Below are 18,648 nucleotides of genomic sequence, written 5' to 3'. Positions count from 1 at the left end.
GACTTGAAATTTTTAAGAGATGTTTTCAAAATCTGTATTACCAAACAGCTGTACCTTCCTCTCACTTACACTGTCCCCTGCATCACAACTCAAATTAGGTCTCTTATGAACCTGCGGCACGGATTATGGCCATATCTCCAGCATCCTGCAAAGACAGGATACCACACAAACATGGGGGACGTGGCAGTGCTTCTATTTATTATTAAGTCTATGACAAGAAGAAATAAAATTGTTTCAGAAATGAAATATGATCATTTCAAAAATCTTATGCCAGGAGAGAAAGTGTTTCTCTGTGCTGTAGCAGTAGAACTGGTAACAATTGTCAATTGAGTGGATTAAGGAGAATAATGAGTGTCTCCCTTCTCGTATTGTTCTGCTACCCTGCTCTCCAGCTTCTTTCAGACCTTCGCTCTGGATGTCTATTATATATATCATTGATAGAAGACTGTAGGAATTTGTTCTCTAGGGAAACACATTTCTATTTTAAAGGGTGCTGAAATTGCTCCAAGATACAAGTAAATGATCAAAATGTGCTATCAGCTCCAGGTGTAATTTTTAGCTTATTGATTTTGGCTGTGGTTAGCTACAGTACATTTAAAACCAGACAAGTGAGGCAATGGAAAATAGGGGAATATCCCACAGTGGCACGTGCTGGCCAGATGATGCAACCGTTTTTCTGCTGTAAATCCTAGTCGTGTTTAAATTAAAAAGGAGGTTTCATTTAATGTAAATAGCAAGGATACAGTGTGCAACTTCAAAACAAAAAGGCAGAAATACAGTATTAACTGTAGGTATTCAGTGTTGAGGCTCCCAAGATGCTCTTTGACTAAGTTATTATTCTAAATTTAAATACGCAGTAGTACTTTTTGAAAATCACTTGTACAGACATGCTATTTCTCTTTGAGTAATAGTGATTTACCACCTTTTTTTTATCTTTTGACTGTCCGGGGTAGGAGCATTACCACACTGAAACTAAATCATATTTCTTATATCCTATTTCAATCTCTTTAGCAGTATTTGGCAGGAGAAAGAATAATATTATCTTTCCAAACTACAGAATATTCATACTTCCTTGTGAGAATATTAAAAATCTTCTGATATAAGGCACATTTTAATATCTTCAGTTACATGTACTCAAAGCAGACATAAGCAAAATATTGACTAATGTAATCTTTATATAAGGGAAGTTTTGGTATTTACTGTGTAGCAAGGACTTACGATCATTTTCTGGCACTTTCTAGACCCCGAGATTTAATAATCTTTTTGATTTGTCACTCTGATAGAATGAAAGTGCTCATGAATTTACTCTAAATAGAATTTTCTAATCATCCTCAGGAAAATCAGAAATATATGGCAGATTAACAAACCAGCCATTCTTCTGTTGGGCTAAAAGTACTAACATGATTTTAACAAGCCATGTCGTCTTTTAACACATGCAAAGGACCAAATTATCTGCTGAAAGACTGACATTATGTAAATGTAACATTTGCTGGACCTCTAAACCTTGTGATTAAATTACTGTCTAAATTATTCTGCAATATGAATGTCTCCTACAAAAAGAAAAGCTGTAAAAGAAATGACTGTGACATCTTCTGGGTTTGCAGTATTTCCATAATGAGTATTTGAAACGAACAGTTTGTATATATAACTCAAAATCTTAATGAAATAAGAAGAAAGAAAGTGGAAGATATGACGTGAGGAAAAACTTACTCTAAAAAGAAACAAATTTATGCCAGGGTTTCGGCAAGACTTTGTTAGCAGAAGAAGCATGGCTCAATTAAGAGGGGAATTTCATCTACAAATCAAAACTTGTCACTGCGGAGACGCTTCCCCTACCTTCCCTCTGTGGATGTGTTGGGTAATCAGTGGCAGGTAATCTGCTTTCGCTTAGGACTTTGAGAGAAATGTATCTGTAAAACAGCAAGAAATGAACAGAGAAGAGTGTGCTGAAACACTGATATTGTAAGTAATTATGTCCCTGAAAGGCTGCGTGTAAATCGTTCCCTGCAAATAGATATCTCCTCATGCAGAATAACTGATCAGTTAACTTGTACTGTATCATTAACTCATGGAAATTATCTTTTTCGTATTTCACTCATTCAAAAAATTAAGATCTAGCAGAACAAATGTGCTCCAGCAAATAGAGGAATTGAATCTTTTATTAATTGGCTACTTAGTAAGCTGTAACAACAACTGCGGAGAGAGGCAGCACTTCACAAAGAGCCAGTAATTGAGCCTCGTGGTACACCTGCGAGGTGAAATGCCTGACTGATATCCCTTTTCCCATTGCATAGCACTAGAGTCCATGGTGATGGAGAGTTAATGTTCCTCTGAAAATTGGTAAAGGCTGGGTTTTTTGTTCCTTTAGTGTCTTCATGAAGCCCCAGGTGGAAATCCAGCACAGATGGAAAGCAGCAGAACTGAGAAACGACTTGATATCCACCTTCACTGGAAAGTTAAAGATTTCTGCAAAGCTCAACTTTATTTCTTTGTTGTAGCTTTTATGCTTTGGTGGAGACCTTTTTCTCTCTCTTCTCTGTGCCTGTTTCTTGAACGGAAGGATTTGGGGAGGATGAGGGAGGCTGCAAGAGAGAAGGGCAGCTCTGGGGCCTTGGAGAGGGAGCACTCCTGCTCCTCTGCTCCTTCCTGCTCCCCTTCCTATTCACCCAGAATAAAAGATGAAAGGAGAAAAATATGTGTTCATTTAACTAAAGCAAGATGTTGCTTTATTGTTTTTAGAGTGGTTAATTTGAGCTCGTGATAAGGTAGATTGACAGAGAAATGAAGATTTAAAAAGGGTGGTGGTGGGAGAAAGGACAGGTGTAAAAGCAAACCAGCCTCAAGCAGATACTGCTTTTATGTATTTTCAGGCCTTCCCAACCAACTGAAACATCCAACTCAGACCTTCTCCCCAAGGATGTCTTGTAGTTTGTAAGACACCTTCTTTCGTTTGTGCTGCGAACTTTTCTTTCTGTCTTTCTTCCAGAAAATAGACACTGCGAATTTTCTTTTACCCAGTAATGCCAACCCCTTTCTAGGGAGAATTTTTGGAGTGTTTATTCACAAGTCTATTAGAAAAAATGGTCAGTATGGCTGGTGCTGGTTCTCAGCAGATGGATTTGCAGGGTCCTTTTTTTGCATGAATCTTGTGTTCTTTGAGGTTTGTTGTTACCCTAAGGGAAGCTGGTCCAGATCTGCCATCTCCAGTGATGTTTTGCAATCAAGACAATTGGTTCTCACATGTGGGAATCCCTCCTTGTTTTCTCAGCAGCTCAATGGGACTTTTGGACTCTTTTTATAATTTTTTTATGGTTGTAATGACCAGAAAATTTAGTGCAAACTTTTTACCTGCGATGCATATATGTTACCCTTTCAAAGACAGCAGCCAAGTTTCCTCTTGGACAGTGATGTTTTCCTGAGAACCTTATTCACTTACTTGCTTCATGTGTCAAATCCTATAATAGGAGAATCAGTTGTATGTTTTAGATATAACCAGCTTATTCAAATTCTGGGGAAATCCAGATATAATTTCCAGATTAGTTCATGTTCCCACAGGCCGAGTGATTGTGGTAGTGTTTTCAGATGAAGCAAATCTCTCTCAATCCTACAGATCCTTCGTGAAAACTCACCTCTTCTCCCTGTCTCCCCGTGTGATATTGTTTAATGAGAGAGGAAATGAAAAGAGGTTTAATTCAGGTGATTTTTGGACTGATGCTCCCTGTTTCAGTGTGCTGCTATCTGCCACTTCAATGGGATGTGATGGTTTATTTCTTTTTGCTAGAAAAAGCCTTTAATGATAAAAAAGCCTGCAGGTGTCCTACAGGTTTTCCTTCATCCAAACTGTTCCTGTTGTGCGGAAAGAAAAGCAGAAAACATTGGAGAGGCAAGAATAAAAATTAAAAACCAAACCAACCAACCCATCTAAATTGACCCCCTTCCCCAAAATATTTACAGATTCAACCACAATGACATCTTAATATTTGAAACTTCTTTTTTATTTGTGCCTCGTCCTCACTGTCACTCACTAACGTACCATGACCCCTACACAACTGGGAGAAGACTCCACAGAGTGACTTACTGGTTTGTAGTATTTCCTCTTTTGAAGCAGAAATACAATTTTCTGTGCAACTGGACCAAAGTTACTTCCAAGATTCGCTTCACTTTTTGTTTGAAAAGAAAATATTTCTGTTTTTTATTTCTCCTCTCCCTGTTCCTGTTTGGTCAGTGCCCCATAAATACATCTTAATATAAGCCCCTGCCCTAAGCAGTTCACTTTCAGTAATTGAAAATACAAGGAAAACAGGTAAGTGCAAGAATCAGTGGTATGTATACTCCCTGTTTTTGCAATTTATTTGAAATCTGGAGGAAATGAGATGCACAGGAAAATAGATGAGTTTAAATGCTTTGAGGGCGATGGCTGGTTCTATATTTGATTATCTCTGAAATATATATTGCTCTTAGTTATACTATAATCCCTGGTAATTGAGAAATTTGGTCATTTCTAGCACAAACAGAAGTAGTTTTTCAGTATCTTGCTATTGAGCTTACATTACCACAGGTTTACATTTGTGTAACTATAAACTGAACTTTATCATTAATTTTTCAGCATTAAAAAGAAAAAGTAGACTAAACTTCAGCTATAGATGAAGTATTTAAAATAATTTCCCAAAGACCTTCATAAATATGACATTGATTCATTGATATACAGACCATTAGCAGTTAGTCTCCTCTGTTCATCTATCATTTCAATTATCTCTAGACTTCCCCAGGGTCTTTGACAAATGGGAGACAATTTGCATTTTGTACATTAATGACCTTGGTTGAATTTGTAATTTTATTCCCCCCATCTTATAATTATACTTTAGCATTTGAGGGGAGAACCCCACAAAACTATAGTTGACCAGTTCATAATTTAATCACAATTGTACAGATGCTAAGGTGGGGGAAAAGGAAGAAATAAGGGAAAAAAGAAATGTATAAAAGTATTTTGCACTTTGTGAAGAACTTTTACCTGAGGATGGAGAAGATTATTAGGAGTTAAGCATGAGGTCTGTTCTACGGGGGAATGCTACCTCTCTGGGTCACAGGCTTAGGAGACCTGTTAGGAACACAGCCTAAATCTTGGCCTCACAAGAGTGGTTGATCTTCTCCCAAGTCAACTGATTTTTTCCCTAGAAAAGCTGTGTCTTGGTCCCTCTGACAATGCACAAGAGGAATTTCAGAAAATAATCCCTTAAAAAAGAAAAAGAGAAAAATCAGAAAAGAGCAAGCCATGTTTTAAAATGTGTATTTCAGAGGTGTATGGAGTTGTTGGATGTCCAGGCATCTAACATGGGGACACGGTTCACCATAGGTGAAAAAGTCAATTGCTAAAACAATTTCCACTAATAATTTTGAGTTGTCTAAAACTCCCAAATAATGACAGAACGGTTTGGGTTGGAAGAGACCTTACAGATCATCTAGTTCCAACCCCCCTGCCATGGGCAAGGACACCCTCCACTACACCAGGTTGCTCAAAGCCCATCCAACCTGACCTTGAACACTTCCAGGGATGGGACATCCACAACTCCTCTGGGCAACATGTTCCTGTGCCTCACCACCCTTGGAGGGAAGAATTTCTTCCTTATATCTAATCGAAATCTCCCCTCTTTCAGTTAAAAGCCATTGCCCCTTGTCCCATCACTACAAAGAATCCTTCTTAGCTTTCTGTTATATAGATTACCTGTTAAATTTAACTATTGATTTTCTCCTCTCCTGTCCTTGAACCTGTGGTCTTTCACTCTAGTGGTATGGTAACTAGGTTTTAGAGGTACTTTTGTTGCTCACTGTTCACACCTTTCCTACATTTAAAAGAACAAATGTGCAGAAGTATCCACATGTTGTCAGTTCTTTTCGCTCTTTCTTAGTGCTCGTAACGTGGACACCCTGGAGAAGAGGTATAGGTATTTAGTAAAATTTAGCGTTTTAAGCTTCTAGGTGGGCCAAAGATGTGATACTTTGTACACAGGAAAATGTAAAACTCATGACTTAAGTATGCTGTAATCGAAGATCAGTTTGATGGCCTGACGGCATCAGTTCCTTCCTGAGAAAGCTTTGCAGCCAACTTTCAGGGTTTTGGGACAGTGTGTTGTTTTTCAAGTAACGCAGGGCCACGTACGCGGCGAATGCGTCCCGCGTGATGAAGATGATCGCTGCCTTCTCTAGGACTGTTCCCAGTTGTTAAAAATTCTCCGTTGCCATCAGTAACGGCAGTGTGGTATCTGAGATACCAGAGTCTTTGCCTTTTCCTTTGAACATGAAATCACTGCTGTCTCTCAGACAGCATTAGGTGGTAACTGTTGGCAACAGCTACGATGTTAGGAGCGACGTCTGTTTCTGGCTAGATTTTCCGAACCATCCATAACATTATACTGCATGTACTTTGCTCATATATCACACTTTCCTTTTGTGCGTCAGAATGAATTTGGCTGTCTCTTCCATGCAAAAAAGTAATTAGCCTGGCTTGAATGTGAGGAGTTTATTTTTTGATGGGAACCGAAGGGTGAAATTCCAAATGTGGAAACTTGCGCTGGGAACTGATGTCGTCCTACGTCCCTGGCACTGCTGGTTCTCCCACCTAGATGCCCAGGCTTAGGAGGGGCTTATGCATATAGCAAGAAAGGTCTTGGTTTTAAATAGTGCTCAATCCAGTCTGGAGTATGTTCAGGCCAGGCTGTTCAGCCTTGGATCCTCTGACGTAAGTCATACAACTGTTTTTCTGCATGCTGAAGAGCCGTCAGCGTTTGGTTTGAAGAGGTTTGCCTAAATTAGATGCTCTGAGTGGTCTGTAAGAGTGAGGTAAAGATCAAGGTAAACATATTTATTGATTTATTTTCTCACTCTTCTGAAAACAGGACTAGGACTCCAAATAATACACATGCCTGTGGAATATGCTTGTCTTTGCCTCAGTTGCTTGTGTGCTGCACACAAGTGTTGGGTGGATATGTGTTTAATTCTACGCTGTCTATATGGCTGTGTTTGGATTTTCTGCCCCAATAGTGTTTGCCCTTTGCCTGTTTCTAATTTATTGAACATCTACAATAGATCTTAAGAACTTTAAATTTATTTCTAATACATGTTCTGTCTAAGAGTATTAAATTTAATGCTTTGACCTTACTGCTGCTCAAAAAATATAGTTGGTTATCCTAAACCAAACAATTTTGTAGGAGTGTGTTGTTATTCAAGATTTTACAACGGTATAGCCTTTCTTAATAGTGAGGAACATAAAAAATATGTCTGCTGTTTGCAGGGAGAGAGGTGGAGGAACACATGCTTTAAAGTGTAAAATGATCATGTTTGAAAAGGCCAACTGATGTAGTAACTTTGAAGTTTGAAATTATTTACTCCGTCTCACTGATGCCTTGCTGAAAACACAAATGCAAATTTCTTTTTGGTTATACCCCCTGAAAAAATTGGGTCTGGCTCTCCATCAAAACCAGATGCCTGACATCCAGATAGATTTAAAAGGCAAATTTAGTTTGTATTGGAAACCAGAGTGTAAAGTTTAGGTTACATAAAACTGGCTCTTTCTGGCTCTGGTATGAATCAGTTTTAGCAGTGCAGGATTAACAATTTCAGCCCTCTAATTTCTGCCTGTGATCACCTTTGACATTTGACAGCTTAAAAACCTTGAGATCACATATTTTTATAACCAGAACTCCCAGGCTGTAAAACTGTCTACTACCTCTGCTAACGACAGCCGCTGCACGTGGCGAGCACATGTGCTCGCAGAAGCGGGGAAGGTCCCGGGTTCAAATGCCCGTGTCAGGCTGAGGGAGCTTTTCTGCCAAATTGTTCCTTCTGCAGAGTGTCTGACTTACACCAGCACGCTGAGCCTGATTTATTTGTTTTAAAGGAGACCTCTGTGCTGTTCTGCTAGGAAGGGCCCTGACAAATCACAGCTGTTCTCTGCTACTCATTGTTAATTTAACTGGAAAAAGAAAATGTTATTTCTTCCATCCTTTGCTTCGAGCTTCTCACTGGTAAAAACTGTGTGCAAGTTAATTGTTTGTACATCTCTTTTTTTCCAAGCTTGATATAACTCCATATCCAAGTTTAAATGTCCTGCTTGAATTCCTTAGTGGGAATTCCCTTCCAGTTAGTGGATGCTCACCCCACTGCCGTTTCTGGTGAGAATCATAGAATCATAGAATGGTTAGGGCTGGAAGGGACCTTCAAAGGTCATCTAGTCCAACCCCCCTGCAAGGAACAGGGATATCTCCAACTAGATCAGGTTGCTCAGGGCCTCGTCCAACCCGGCCTTGAACGTCTCCAGGGATGGAGCATCCACCACCTCTCTGGGCAACCTGTTCCAGTGTTCTACAACTCTCATGGTAAAAAATTTTTTCCTAATATCCAAAGGATCCAGATCTCTCTGAAATATTCAGCTCCCGTTTAGCATCCAATGACAGAGCTGCCTTTCTGAAGCACCCAGTGGTTCCCCTTCATGGAGGCGCTCGGCACCGAGCAATTCTGCTCTTGGTGTGTGTAGGCTGTTGCATGCTGTGCTCTTCGGCAAACCTGCCCTGCAGTCACAACATGCAACAGTTAACAAGCACCCATTGGTGTCAGATAAGTTAGAAGAATTCAAGAATTCAGAAGACAAATTAGGCAACAAAGCCTCTGGGAATAATAGCTTCCCTTGGGTTTCTTTGCAAATTAAACTGATGAAGATTTAATCTTCCCCCCCCCCCATGGTTTCCTCTGCCCTTGACACAAAAGATCAGTTACTAGAAGACACAATGACTGAGTGCAGCTAAGTGGTAATGGCATATGTCTGTGTAAACCAAATAATGAGTTCTCATTTGTGTCTGTTGTAAATGAATGACCTGGTTGTATGGGTTGTGTTTCAGCCATGTGTGGAATGATTACAGGAAAGTTATTTTCTGTAGTAGAAAGTGAGATGACATTACAACTATAGTTAGCACAGGATTTTTGTCAGGGCAGTGAGTAATTCTGCCCACATAACTGTTAGGAAGATCTTCTAGAAATGAAAAACAAAAGATGAGAGAGAGTATTCAAGAGTACACAGGAAAAAAGAAATATTTAACCCATTTAAATCAGTAGTGGAGGCGTGCCGTTCATTGCTGTTTGATCTGATCCCAGGCTATATCTGATGATGAGTAGAGTCTGTTCTACTGGTAACTGACATTGACTGGCAAGGACAGCTATTAAGAAAAATAAGAAAAGAAAATAGGAGCTTCCATTTAAATCTCCATAATGAATTCCACTTCTAAACCAGAAGCTGGGCACACATCATCCTTTCTCTTTTACATTTCTCTTTTTTATTTCTGAGAAGTCTTTTACATTCTTTTCTGTTTGGAATGATTTTGAGGAAAAAAAAAACTAAAAAAGGAAAATTTTCATGATTCATGTCAAAAATGAACTAATTTGCTCACATGCTTAGTCTGAGGGTTAATTATATTATGAAAAAGAATAGTTTATAAGGGACTGGCTTATTACAATAGGAATGCCCTGAAATTTAAGCTGCTTAATTTGTTAGCTTGCTCTGACTGTTCTATTGCAATAATCAGCCTGTTTGTATGTTTAGCAGCAACTTCTGGACTCGAGACTTTGGTCCCAGAACAGGGGCTGTAGGCAGGCGGTGGGTTTGACATGCTTTCAGCTTAGGGGTTCATCCTGTGGCAGCACCGATCGCTTGGCACCTCTGATTCCGACCAAGCTGCTGGTATAACAGCAAACCATGTTTTGTGCCAGGTGGGAGCCTGCCCCAACGTGAACTGAAGGACCAAAAGGTACTGACTGTGTAAGGCTTGCAGTGTCCATAGTGATGCAATGGAAGCGAGGACACTCCTGAGTTTGAGATGTTTATTTTACAGGCTTGGAGAAAAAGAGCTGTACACTTGGTTAGATTGATTAGTTCTTTTTCTGAGTACAGAATAAAGACAGAGAATGAGACATAGCTAGAATGAAAATTTACTTTATTCTACGCTTACAACAGTACTTTTCGTTGTCATCTTTCTGCAACTAGAAGCCAAATCTGCAATTTAAATTTCCTTTACATGAATTTTTGGAAGCCAATTTCCAAATAAGCTTTCTTGTAGCGCCTAATTCCCTGCTCCTGCATGCTGCTGGCTGGAGCTTGCCCTGCTCAGGCTCCTGCTGTCATAAACTCAAATTGCTGCTATATGTAGATTTTCAGGTAATAGTTTAGCAGAGCTTTTAAACATCCCACATTGCACATGGGTACTGAAGTATGCCACCACTGAATTGATAAAATCTTGACCCGTCATTAAGGTTTTACCTGGAACAAGTGTATTTATTTCTGTGTTCACCTTTTATCCTGGTGAGTCTGAAAGGCATCAACACTGTACAGCTCTATCTTTATCTCTGCTTTTGTTATTTACGTGTTGGACTATCGTAGTGCTCTTCATAGGAGGTGACATCTTAAATTTCTTAAAAATACAGGTAGAGCAGAATGCACGAGCTGCTGCCTTCATTTCCTTGCTGTGCTGTATGTCGCTGAGCTTGTGTTTGGTCCTGAAGATGTTGGTATTAGCTAAGCCATGGGTACCTTTGGGTTATTTACACGTATATACTGGCTGTTGCTTTCCAGCTATCTTGGCCTGAGAACCTCCATAATTGTTCATAGCCTTAATTTTTATTTTTTTTTTTAACATATGGAAGCAACGAGTTCTTATGGAGATTTATAAAACTTAATCTTAATGACTGTAAATGCTAAGCTTTTAGAAACGACCTCACATGCCTGTTGTTTCTATATCCTTTTTCAATTCAGTTCTGATGACTTGATGTATTGGAGGTCATAGGAAGCTGGAGGACAGGCAGAAGTTCTGCATGTGAATTTTCTTGAGATACAGGAGCGAGAGAAGAAAGTTGGACATCTTGTTGGGAATAATAGCAAATACTGGGAAAGAGCCAGCCTTAGTTTGTGACAAGTGGCTGATCTCTTCTACTGATCTTGTCACCCAGGAAAGCAGAAAGCAGCAAACTGCGAGCCTGTCTCGGGTTCAAGTTACACTTTATGAATTCCCCTTTAGGCACCAGGACCTGGCACCAGGATCTAACTGGAATTTAGATATACCCCAAAGAGAAAGCGGTTATAGGGCAAAAGCACTTTTAGACAAAACCAAGGGCTTTTAAAGACGTCCTGAATTCTTTCTAAAGCACCTCCATTTTGTGGCATGAAAAGTCAAAGCAGAAAGAAATCCACCTCGGCAGAGCTCTGATGTAAGAAAAGTTGTGGTACAGCGAACGATACTTTCTTTTATGTTTTGCTCATAACCATCGTAGCAGGCAAAGGCAAACACTTGTCTAATTTGATAAAATATCTTTAATTGCAGCAACGGTACTTGAGGTTTGGGCTGGATGCATAAGCTCTGTTTGTAATCATAGTTCCAGCCCTACTCCACAATCATCTCCAATCATTGCCAATTAGCATCCGTTAGTCTGTTGTTGCTTAATTCAGATGCTCTGGGATGTTCAGTTGCATTATTCATACCTTGCCTGGGAAAATGTATTTTAAAATTGAGGACTATTATAGGATTTCATTGTACTGTGATAGATTCTTCCCCTCCGCCCCCCATTTTAGTTACTCGTTGGTGTAGAAAGGAAAACTTTGTGCATGATTTAAGTCTTGCATTTCACTTTTAGGAAATAGTTGTTCCTGCTTGACAGAGAGTTTGAAAGACCGATTAAAAAAAAAAAAAATCAAAGCTAGTATTTTTTTTTCACATAACGGTTTGATTTTGGAAGTTGTTGTTGAAAAATGTCATTGATGCTCAGGACGTTAGGAATGAAAAGAAGGAAAAAAGAAAAAAAGAGAACAGAGGACTGCCATAACCAGTGGTAAAGATTTTAAAAGGAATTTCAAATGTCAGTTTTCAGAACTGAGTGTAGTCTTTAGTGAGCAGAGAGCAGGAGGAGGAGAGGTTGGGGTGGAACAGGCCCTCTCTACCTGCAGCAGGGCACTGAACGCTCTGCGCTTGCAGGAGGTTAACTGCAGCTCTAGTCTAACACCGCAGCACTTGCCAGCATCTTGGGTGTTAGGAGCTGCTTGTTTCACTTATTTAAACTTTGGGCTTGTTTTTTCCCTCTACAGGATTTTATCCTGACTTCAAAGGATTTATTCTTAATGTGAGCAAGTGCCAATGATTGATGAATCTGTTTGTTTTTTTCTCTTCAGATGATGATTTTAATAAGGAAAAATGAATATTAGTCAAGTGTTTTCAACAAGGGACTTTGTTTGATTTTGGTTTTGCATCTAAGTTTCATGAAATGGAATTTTTTAGTGCCCCAGTGAGAAAAGAAAACAAACCATGGCAGAGACCCACATCCCGGGGGATGCAGGCCACGCACGCGTTCGTTACGTGACTGGCGTTCTCTGCATGTGGGAATGTGACATGGGGATAAAGAGGAGTGAGTGCCGCAGTAATTTCTTTTTTTTTTTTTTTTAAAAAAAAAGAAAAAAAAATAGTAAAAAGAGGAGGTGATAACTCGTTAAAGCACAAGTGCTACGGCTGCCAGTGGAGACGGTGGCAATGATGGGTGTTTTCTGGGAGTTCACACACAAAGAGTCTGTGCCAAACTCTCAGATACGTTTGTTCTACTAATCAGATGCTTGTTAATAACAGCTCAGATTTACGATACTTCATAACAGCACAAGAAGAAATATTCATCCTGTTATTGACTTTGTGGAGGAAGAAAACCTAATAAAGCATTAAGAGTGCTTAATCAATACACGTGTAGGACTGTGCTTGACTATCAGAATGAGCAGCTTTGTTTTCTATTCAGGCGGATAATTTATGGTTAGTGCTGGAAGTGATGGATGTAATTTACATTTTAGGGACAATTACTGTTCAAAGATGACTGTTACAAGGCTCTGGCACAAAACAAAGAATAGACAAATGCAATCTCTAGGGTGTGAGGGTTGTGGTCTCGAGCCTGTCCAGTACACTTGCTCATTACATTATATTTACGTATAATGTTGCTATGATGTACGTGTGTATGCATTAGGGTGAACTACATTGCATTGTAGCAGTGACTGGCCTTTAAAGTTCAAATCAACTTTCTCAGGTTTCCGGATTTTTTTCAGACATATGGTTTTGGTTGCGGACCATCTGGGCTATAATTTTAAAAAATAGTGTCTAAACCCGTAAGTTAAGGAGCCACCTATTTACTGGATCTTTAGCACTTCTTAAAAATTGAACCAAATTATTTAAATCTATAAATGGGAGGTTGTCAAGTGTGCATTATGATTTGCAGACACTTACCTATAACACCTCCTTATAAAAGCAAATTTTAATGCACTTGCATATATACTCCTTTGTGCATGTACCAGGCACTCAGATATATTAAGGTACATGTATAGATGCGTTTAAGTTGCACATTCTATACTATATTTAGGCTTTGATTCTAACCATTATGAGGGTTTTGTACCTAAAAGTATTCGAGTTATGTTTTCTGAGTTAGGAATGTACATCTCTAAATTGCTATTAAAGTCAATATAGACTGCCAGGGCCTCTTAGAAACAATAATCAAACCTCTTTCTTAGATATATCTAAGATATTAAACATTTAGATTCTTGAAATCAGACCATCTTCATCATAGTCTTCAGGGGAAAATCCCAACTGGGAAGAAGTGTTATTAGTGAAACGCAGTCTTCCTCCTAAATAAATATGTTCTCGTTACTTTGACCCCCTAATTGAAGCGCGATGTGTTAGCCTAACACTTTTAAACTAATCAAAATAACCTGCCGTCTCCTTGATGGTGGGCTTTGTTCATGTGGTATTGCAATAACAATGTGAATGATTTTACAGATTTTTATTCCACTTCAGTGATTTATTACAAGTCCAGCGAGCTCTGACACGCACTGAAGTCAGCGGCTTACGGGTCAGAGCACAGGTTAGCCCCAAAGGCTGGTCACTGAAATGGCAAATTTGCATGTGGTTGCATTAAATAAATAAAGTTGTTCCTCATATACAGCTGATAAATATAGAAACCTTAGATAATAGGTTTTAAATAGTGGGCTGCAGTTATAAGATTCTCTTTGTTAGCTTAAAAACGAGTTTTTATATGAATACCTATTGCATAAACTTGTTATGCAGGTAAAAATACACTTTAAAAATACTTTAGCCTGTAGGCAGTGGGTTAGCTGGTGTGTCCCGTAGATCTAATCATACAAATCGTTGCTAAAATGAAATAGTGATGCAGTCTGTTGTTCTCCAGCTGCAGAACAAGGGCCTCTCCTTGCAGGGTCGTTCCTGCTCGGTGCAGATGCTTTCACCTTAGCCAGTTTGTCCAGTGGCACAGCCAGAGCAGGCTCAAGCCCTTGCTGGTGCTTAAAGATGCTGAATTCAGCTCCATGCAGAGGACCCACAGAGCTGCAGCCCTCACCAATCGCTCAGCACTGAGCTGTGTCCAGTAGGCTTCTGCCCTAATGTTTTTCTGCTTTTCAGCAGAAAACTGATTTGGGTTTTTTTTTTTCATCTGCTTTCTACATTTGAGAGCTAGTTACAATGCACGTCTCTTCCGTTAGATTTAAAATGGGAATTACCAACGGAAAACACTGTGTCCAGTGTCTGCTTTTATACAAAGTTTTCATTTATTTGTAGGAAATCTGAAATCACCTAAACTTGCATAAAAACTTGGTGTAAGGTTGTTTTCCCTGGAGCTGGGATTGTCTCTGATTTGCTCTGCACTGTGATGTTTTCAGACAGAAGGTGAGTAGCATTGAACAAGAGGACAGAAGTAAATGGATTGGAATCAGTCTTTCTCCATTTAGCATGTAGCTCCTAGGCGTATTTAATTGGGCAAAGGTGATTTGTTTCATTAAAAAAAGGCATGTTCCCCCACAGATCAAATGTTCGATCAGCTTTTTAGATAAAAGAATACCTTTTTATGTAGTGTGCTTCTATAATACCACATGTGCAGGGAGTGTGGGACAGACACATGTCTACAATCCACATTTTGGAATACCAGTGGATTTAAAATATGCTGTGGATTTTTTTTTTTTTTGCACATGTATAGTAGGCAGATGATATATCAAGTTAACATCAAGTTAATCTAGGTGAAGAAGGGTTTTTTCAATTTTTTTTTTTTCCTTAAGACGTCACATGGCAGGATTGAAACCTCACAGAGTATATCCCATGGATAATGTTTTTGTGTTGCAACATTGGCTCTATAAATAAATGTGAAGCATTGCAGTAGCAAACATCACATTTATTTTTTCTCTTGAAGCGCCTACAGCGTGTCATTACAGATGGATTGATAGTCTTGATAACATTGAACTTTTGTCAGACCTAACCTGGCAAACTTGTTACATGTCAGAAATTTTCCGTCATTTTTCTTGCTATTCAAAAGGCAAATATATTTGCAACCTTGAGTGACATTGACTGTGGAAAGCAGACAGAAATTCATCATTTGACAGAATTATTTTTGTTGTTGTTTTTTTCTTTTTTTTTTTTTTTTTTACAGTGGCAAAACTGTAATTGGATTTTTAAATTCTGACTACTCTGTTTCAGGAATATAGAACAGCTGATTGTGGCTTATAAAAGCTATATGAACTGTCTTTTTACAAATGTAAAACACATTCTTGATTTCTTCACATTCAGATAATTTATTTTTGTGCTTCTTGGACTGAGGCAACTTCTGACCTTTCTTGCTGGGTTGTACAAAACAACTTGGCAGGGTGCAGGCAATGGAGAAGGTCTTGTACAGGAGACAGTACAGTGAAGGATGCAGATGCTTACAGAGCAAATTTTTGTAACACTAAGTTTAAAACTAGTGAGGGTATGTCTTCAAATTTAAGTGCTGTGTAGTAGGGACAAAGCTGCATCAAAAAGCTTGTTTTACTGTCTTACAATAAACTGTGATTTAATTCATGAGTTATGCTCATTGTCTTTATATGAGGTCTTTGTTTTAAAGAGATATGAGGATGAAAAGTTGGGGTTTCTGAATATAGCAGAAAAAGCGGTAGTGCAAGAAGCAGCAAATAATTGGATGAACATATTTCATCAAAGGATGAAAACAAATATCAAGACAGAGACAAGGAAATCCTGGACAGACCATTAAGAACAGAGAGAGGTGGAAGAAGAGGAGGTTATCAGTCATGTAGCACCAATGCTCTTTTGGGGGCAAAACTCCTAGGTGAGCTGCAGCATTTTGTGCTGAACAAGGAAGAAGATGATTTCTGATTGCTACTAGAAACACACTGCAATCAAAAGGAAAAACATTCTATACATTAGTATGCAATAGCACTGTACACTCTGACTGTATTATACGCTAGCGAAATCAAGAGGATAATGATTAGCTCCTTAGCTAGAAAGGTTTTCTTCCGATATTTTGGTTCAAGATACAGACACTGGTGTTAATAAATTGGGCTGTACATGGTAGACCACATCACTTAGTCAATATTTTATGCTAGCAGGTCATGTAGCATTGTAGATGCTAAACACAGTGTAGAAGAATAAAGTAGTTCTTCCCATTATTTGGTTTAAAAGCTAAAAAGAGCAGGAGGTTTATTAGTTTTCAATACTGTTAGTATAAATAGAAGTCGAAGCTGTGGAGCAGCGTTATTATGTGGCTCATTACTGTTTATTACCACAAGGCACATCAAGATGTCTGCTAGTTAGAGGGAGTAAATCATTTGGAACATGCCTGTTTTGTCGATCTTCTGCACGATGCTCAGCGCTAGCGTGCCTTCTTCCAGTGCTTTGAGGAACATGTCTGAAATCTGTCGCTTGTCATATGTTCTCTCCATCTCTTGCTGAAGAGAAGCAAACAGACGAATGTCTTATTTTGGTGCAATTTGTTTTTGCGTTTTTGAGCAGAGGGGAGCGTTTTTCATCAGAAGAGTTTGTCTGAATTGTATTCTCATGAAATCGAGGTGAGCCTTGCTGACTTCACATGAGTTAGGATTTGTTGTGTAGCTCTGAGTTAACTTAATATGTGGTTTGTTTTTTTTTTCTGTAGCTTGCTAGTGTTTTTCAGTATCACTGAGGACAAAGAAACTGTTGTTGTGTCCGTCATTACACTTGAATTTAGAGCTGTAGAGTAATTAGATGGATTTAGTGAGTTTGTGCCTCTTCAGCTGCATTTTAGTAAATATTGGTGTTTCATGATACACTTTTCTTTTAGCTTTTTTATAGCCTGAAACCTCCATAAAAATTTCTTTTAACCTCATTGTTTTTTAGGCAGGATCAGAAATGAGCTAGTAAATTAAGCTTAAGCTCATCGGAAAACCAACAAACCTTGGTAAATTTTAGACTTTAACAGCTAAGGATTGCGGTTGAAAGACTCATCTCTCTTGCGTGAATGTGAAATTCTTTCTTTTTTTGATTTGTCTTTACATTACTTTGTATTTCGTTTAACCAGAGTCTAATTAGAAGTTTTTTTAAAAAGCCATGTTCCCCTGTTGGAGATGCAAAGTGCTACTAATACGAAGTAACTACCTGCAATTTTTACAGTCATGATGATACTTATCTTCTATTGCTTAATCTTCCACCTCCTGCTCCTCTTGCTGTCTAGCCTGAATGTAATGTGGGGTCTCTACCAGTTCCAAAGGCCTCATGGATGTGAGGTCTGTCACCTGCGTCCTCATGCCAGGCTTTGAGAACATGATGTGTCCCCTAAGCCCTGGCTTTCCACTTACCAACATTCTGAGGAAATCTGCTCTGCCACCAAGCCAGCTCAAGACATTTGTCAAAACATTGACCAAAAGACACCCACAGCCCACTATTCTTAGGCTGATTTGTTGCTGCCCCTGCTTACCTCTGCGATGATGACCTATGTGGCTGGGTGACACTAACTTCAGAGAGAGCAAAGCAAGCAAGAAAGCGTCGCATTCCAGAATACATGAAATCAATGGAGGGAATACCTGCTAGCTTTATTATGTTTACTGCCCCATTTGACAAATTTTCTAGTTTGGAAATTCTTCCATACCATCTGTTGTCTCTGATTCTGTTCAACAGAGCAGTATTACTGGCCTGATGGTTTCAATCACATTTCTTCAGAAATTCTTCTGCAGGATATATAAATGGATGAGTTAAAAAGAAAATGTCTCCACTATTGATTTTTCTCTGCTATTGGCAGGTCTATTTACTTACTGATGTGGTTCTTTAATGTTCTTCATTTATGTATAAGGATCTAATTTTTCCTCTTCAAAACCAGGCAAGCACAAACTTGATCAGGTGAACAGGTCAGGTGTGCAGTTATTAGCACACACTCATCCGAAGGAAAGAAGGACCTTAATTGATTTACATCTTCCAGAGGTTTTTCATCTCTGCCATGAATTCTAGAAGCAACCTAATGCACAAACGAGCTGATGGAAATGACAGTACAAAGATAGTCCCTGATCTTGTTGCACAGAAGTGGGAAGCTGGCGAGCTGGGGATGAGCTGAAGCTGGGTGGACTCTGCAGCTTACCTTGCGCGGAAAAGAGGGAGGAAAAATCCCACCGTTGCACCTCTTGGTTGAGTTGACAGACCAAGCAACATAGCTGGGAGCCATGGCTGCAGTGGTTCCCTTCAGGGTCCTTAGCTGTACGTCTCAGTCACTCTGTCACATCAGAATCATGCACGATTGTCTTCAAACAACCAGGTAACGTGGCCAATGCCCACTCTTTACTCACCA

General features: G+C 39.2%; 1 protein-coding gene across 1 annotated transcript in view; it reads left to right on the top strand.

Moving 5' to 3' along the window:
• Positions 1-18,648, top strand: part of LOC104375131 (uncharacterized) — a 198,639-nt gene that overhangs the window by 92,333 nt on the left and 87,658 nt on the right. The window lies entirely within an intron of this gene.

The sequence above is a fragment of the Tauraco erythrolophus genome, chromosome 11, assembly GCF_009769465.1.
Source record: "Tauraco erythrolophus isolate bTauEry1 chromosome 11, bTauEry1.pri, whole genome shotgun sequence".
In the NCBI taxonomy this organism is placed as follows: Eukaryota; Metazoa; Chordata; class Aves; order Musophagiformes; family Musophagidae; genus Tauraco; species Tauraco erythrolophus.
Note: the sequence above shows the minus strand (reverse complement) of the source record. Positions and strands in the feature narration are given on the sequence as shown.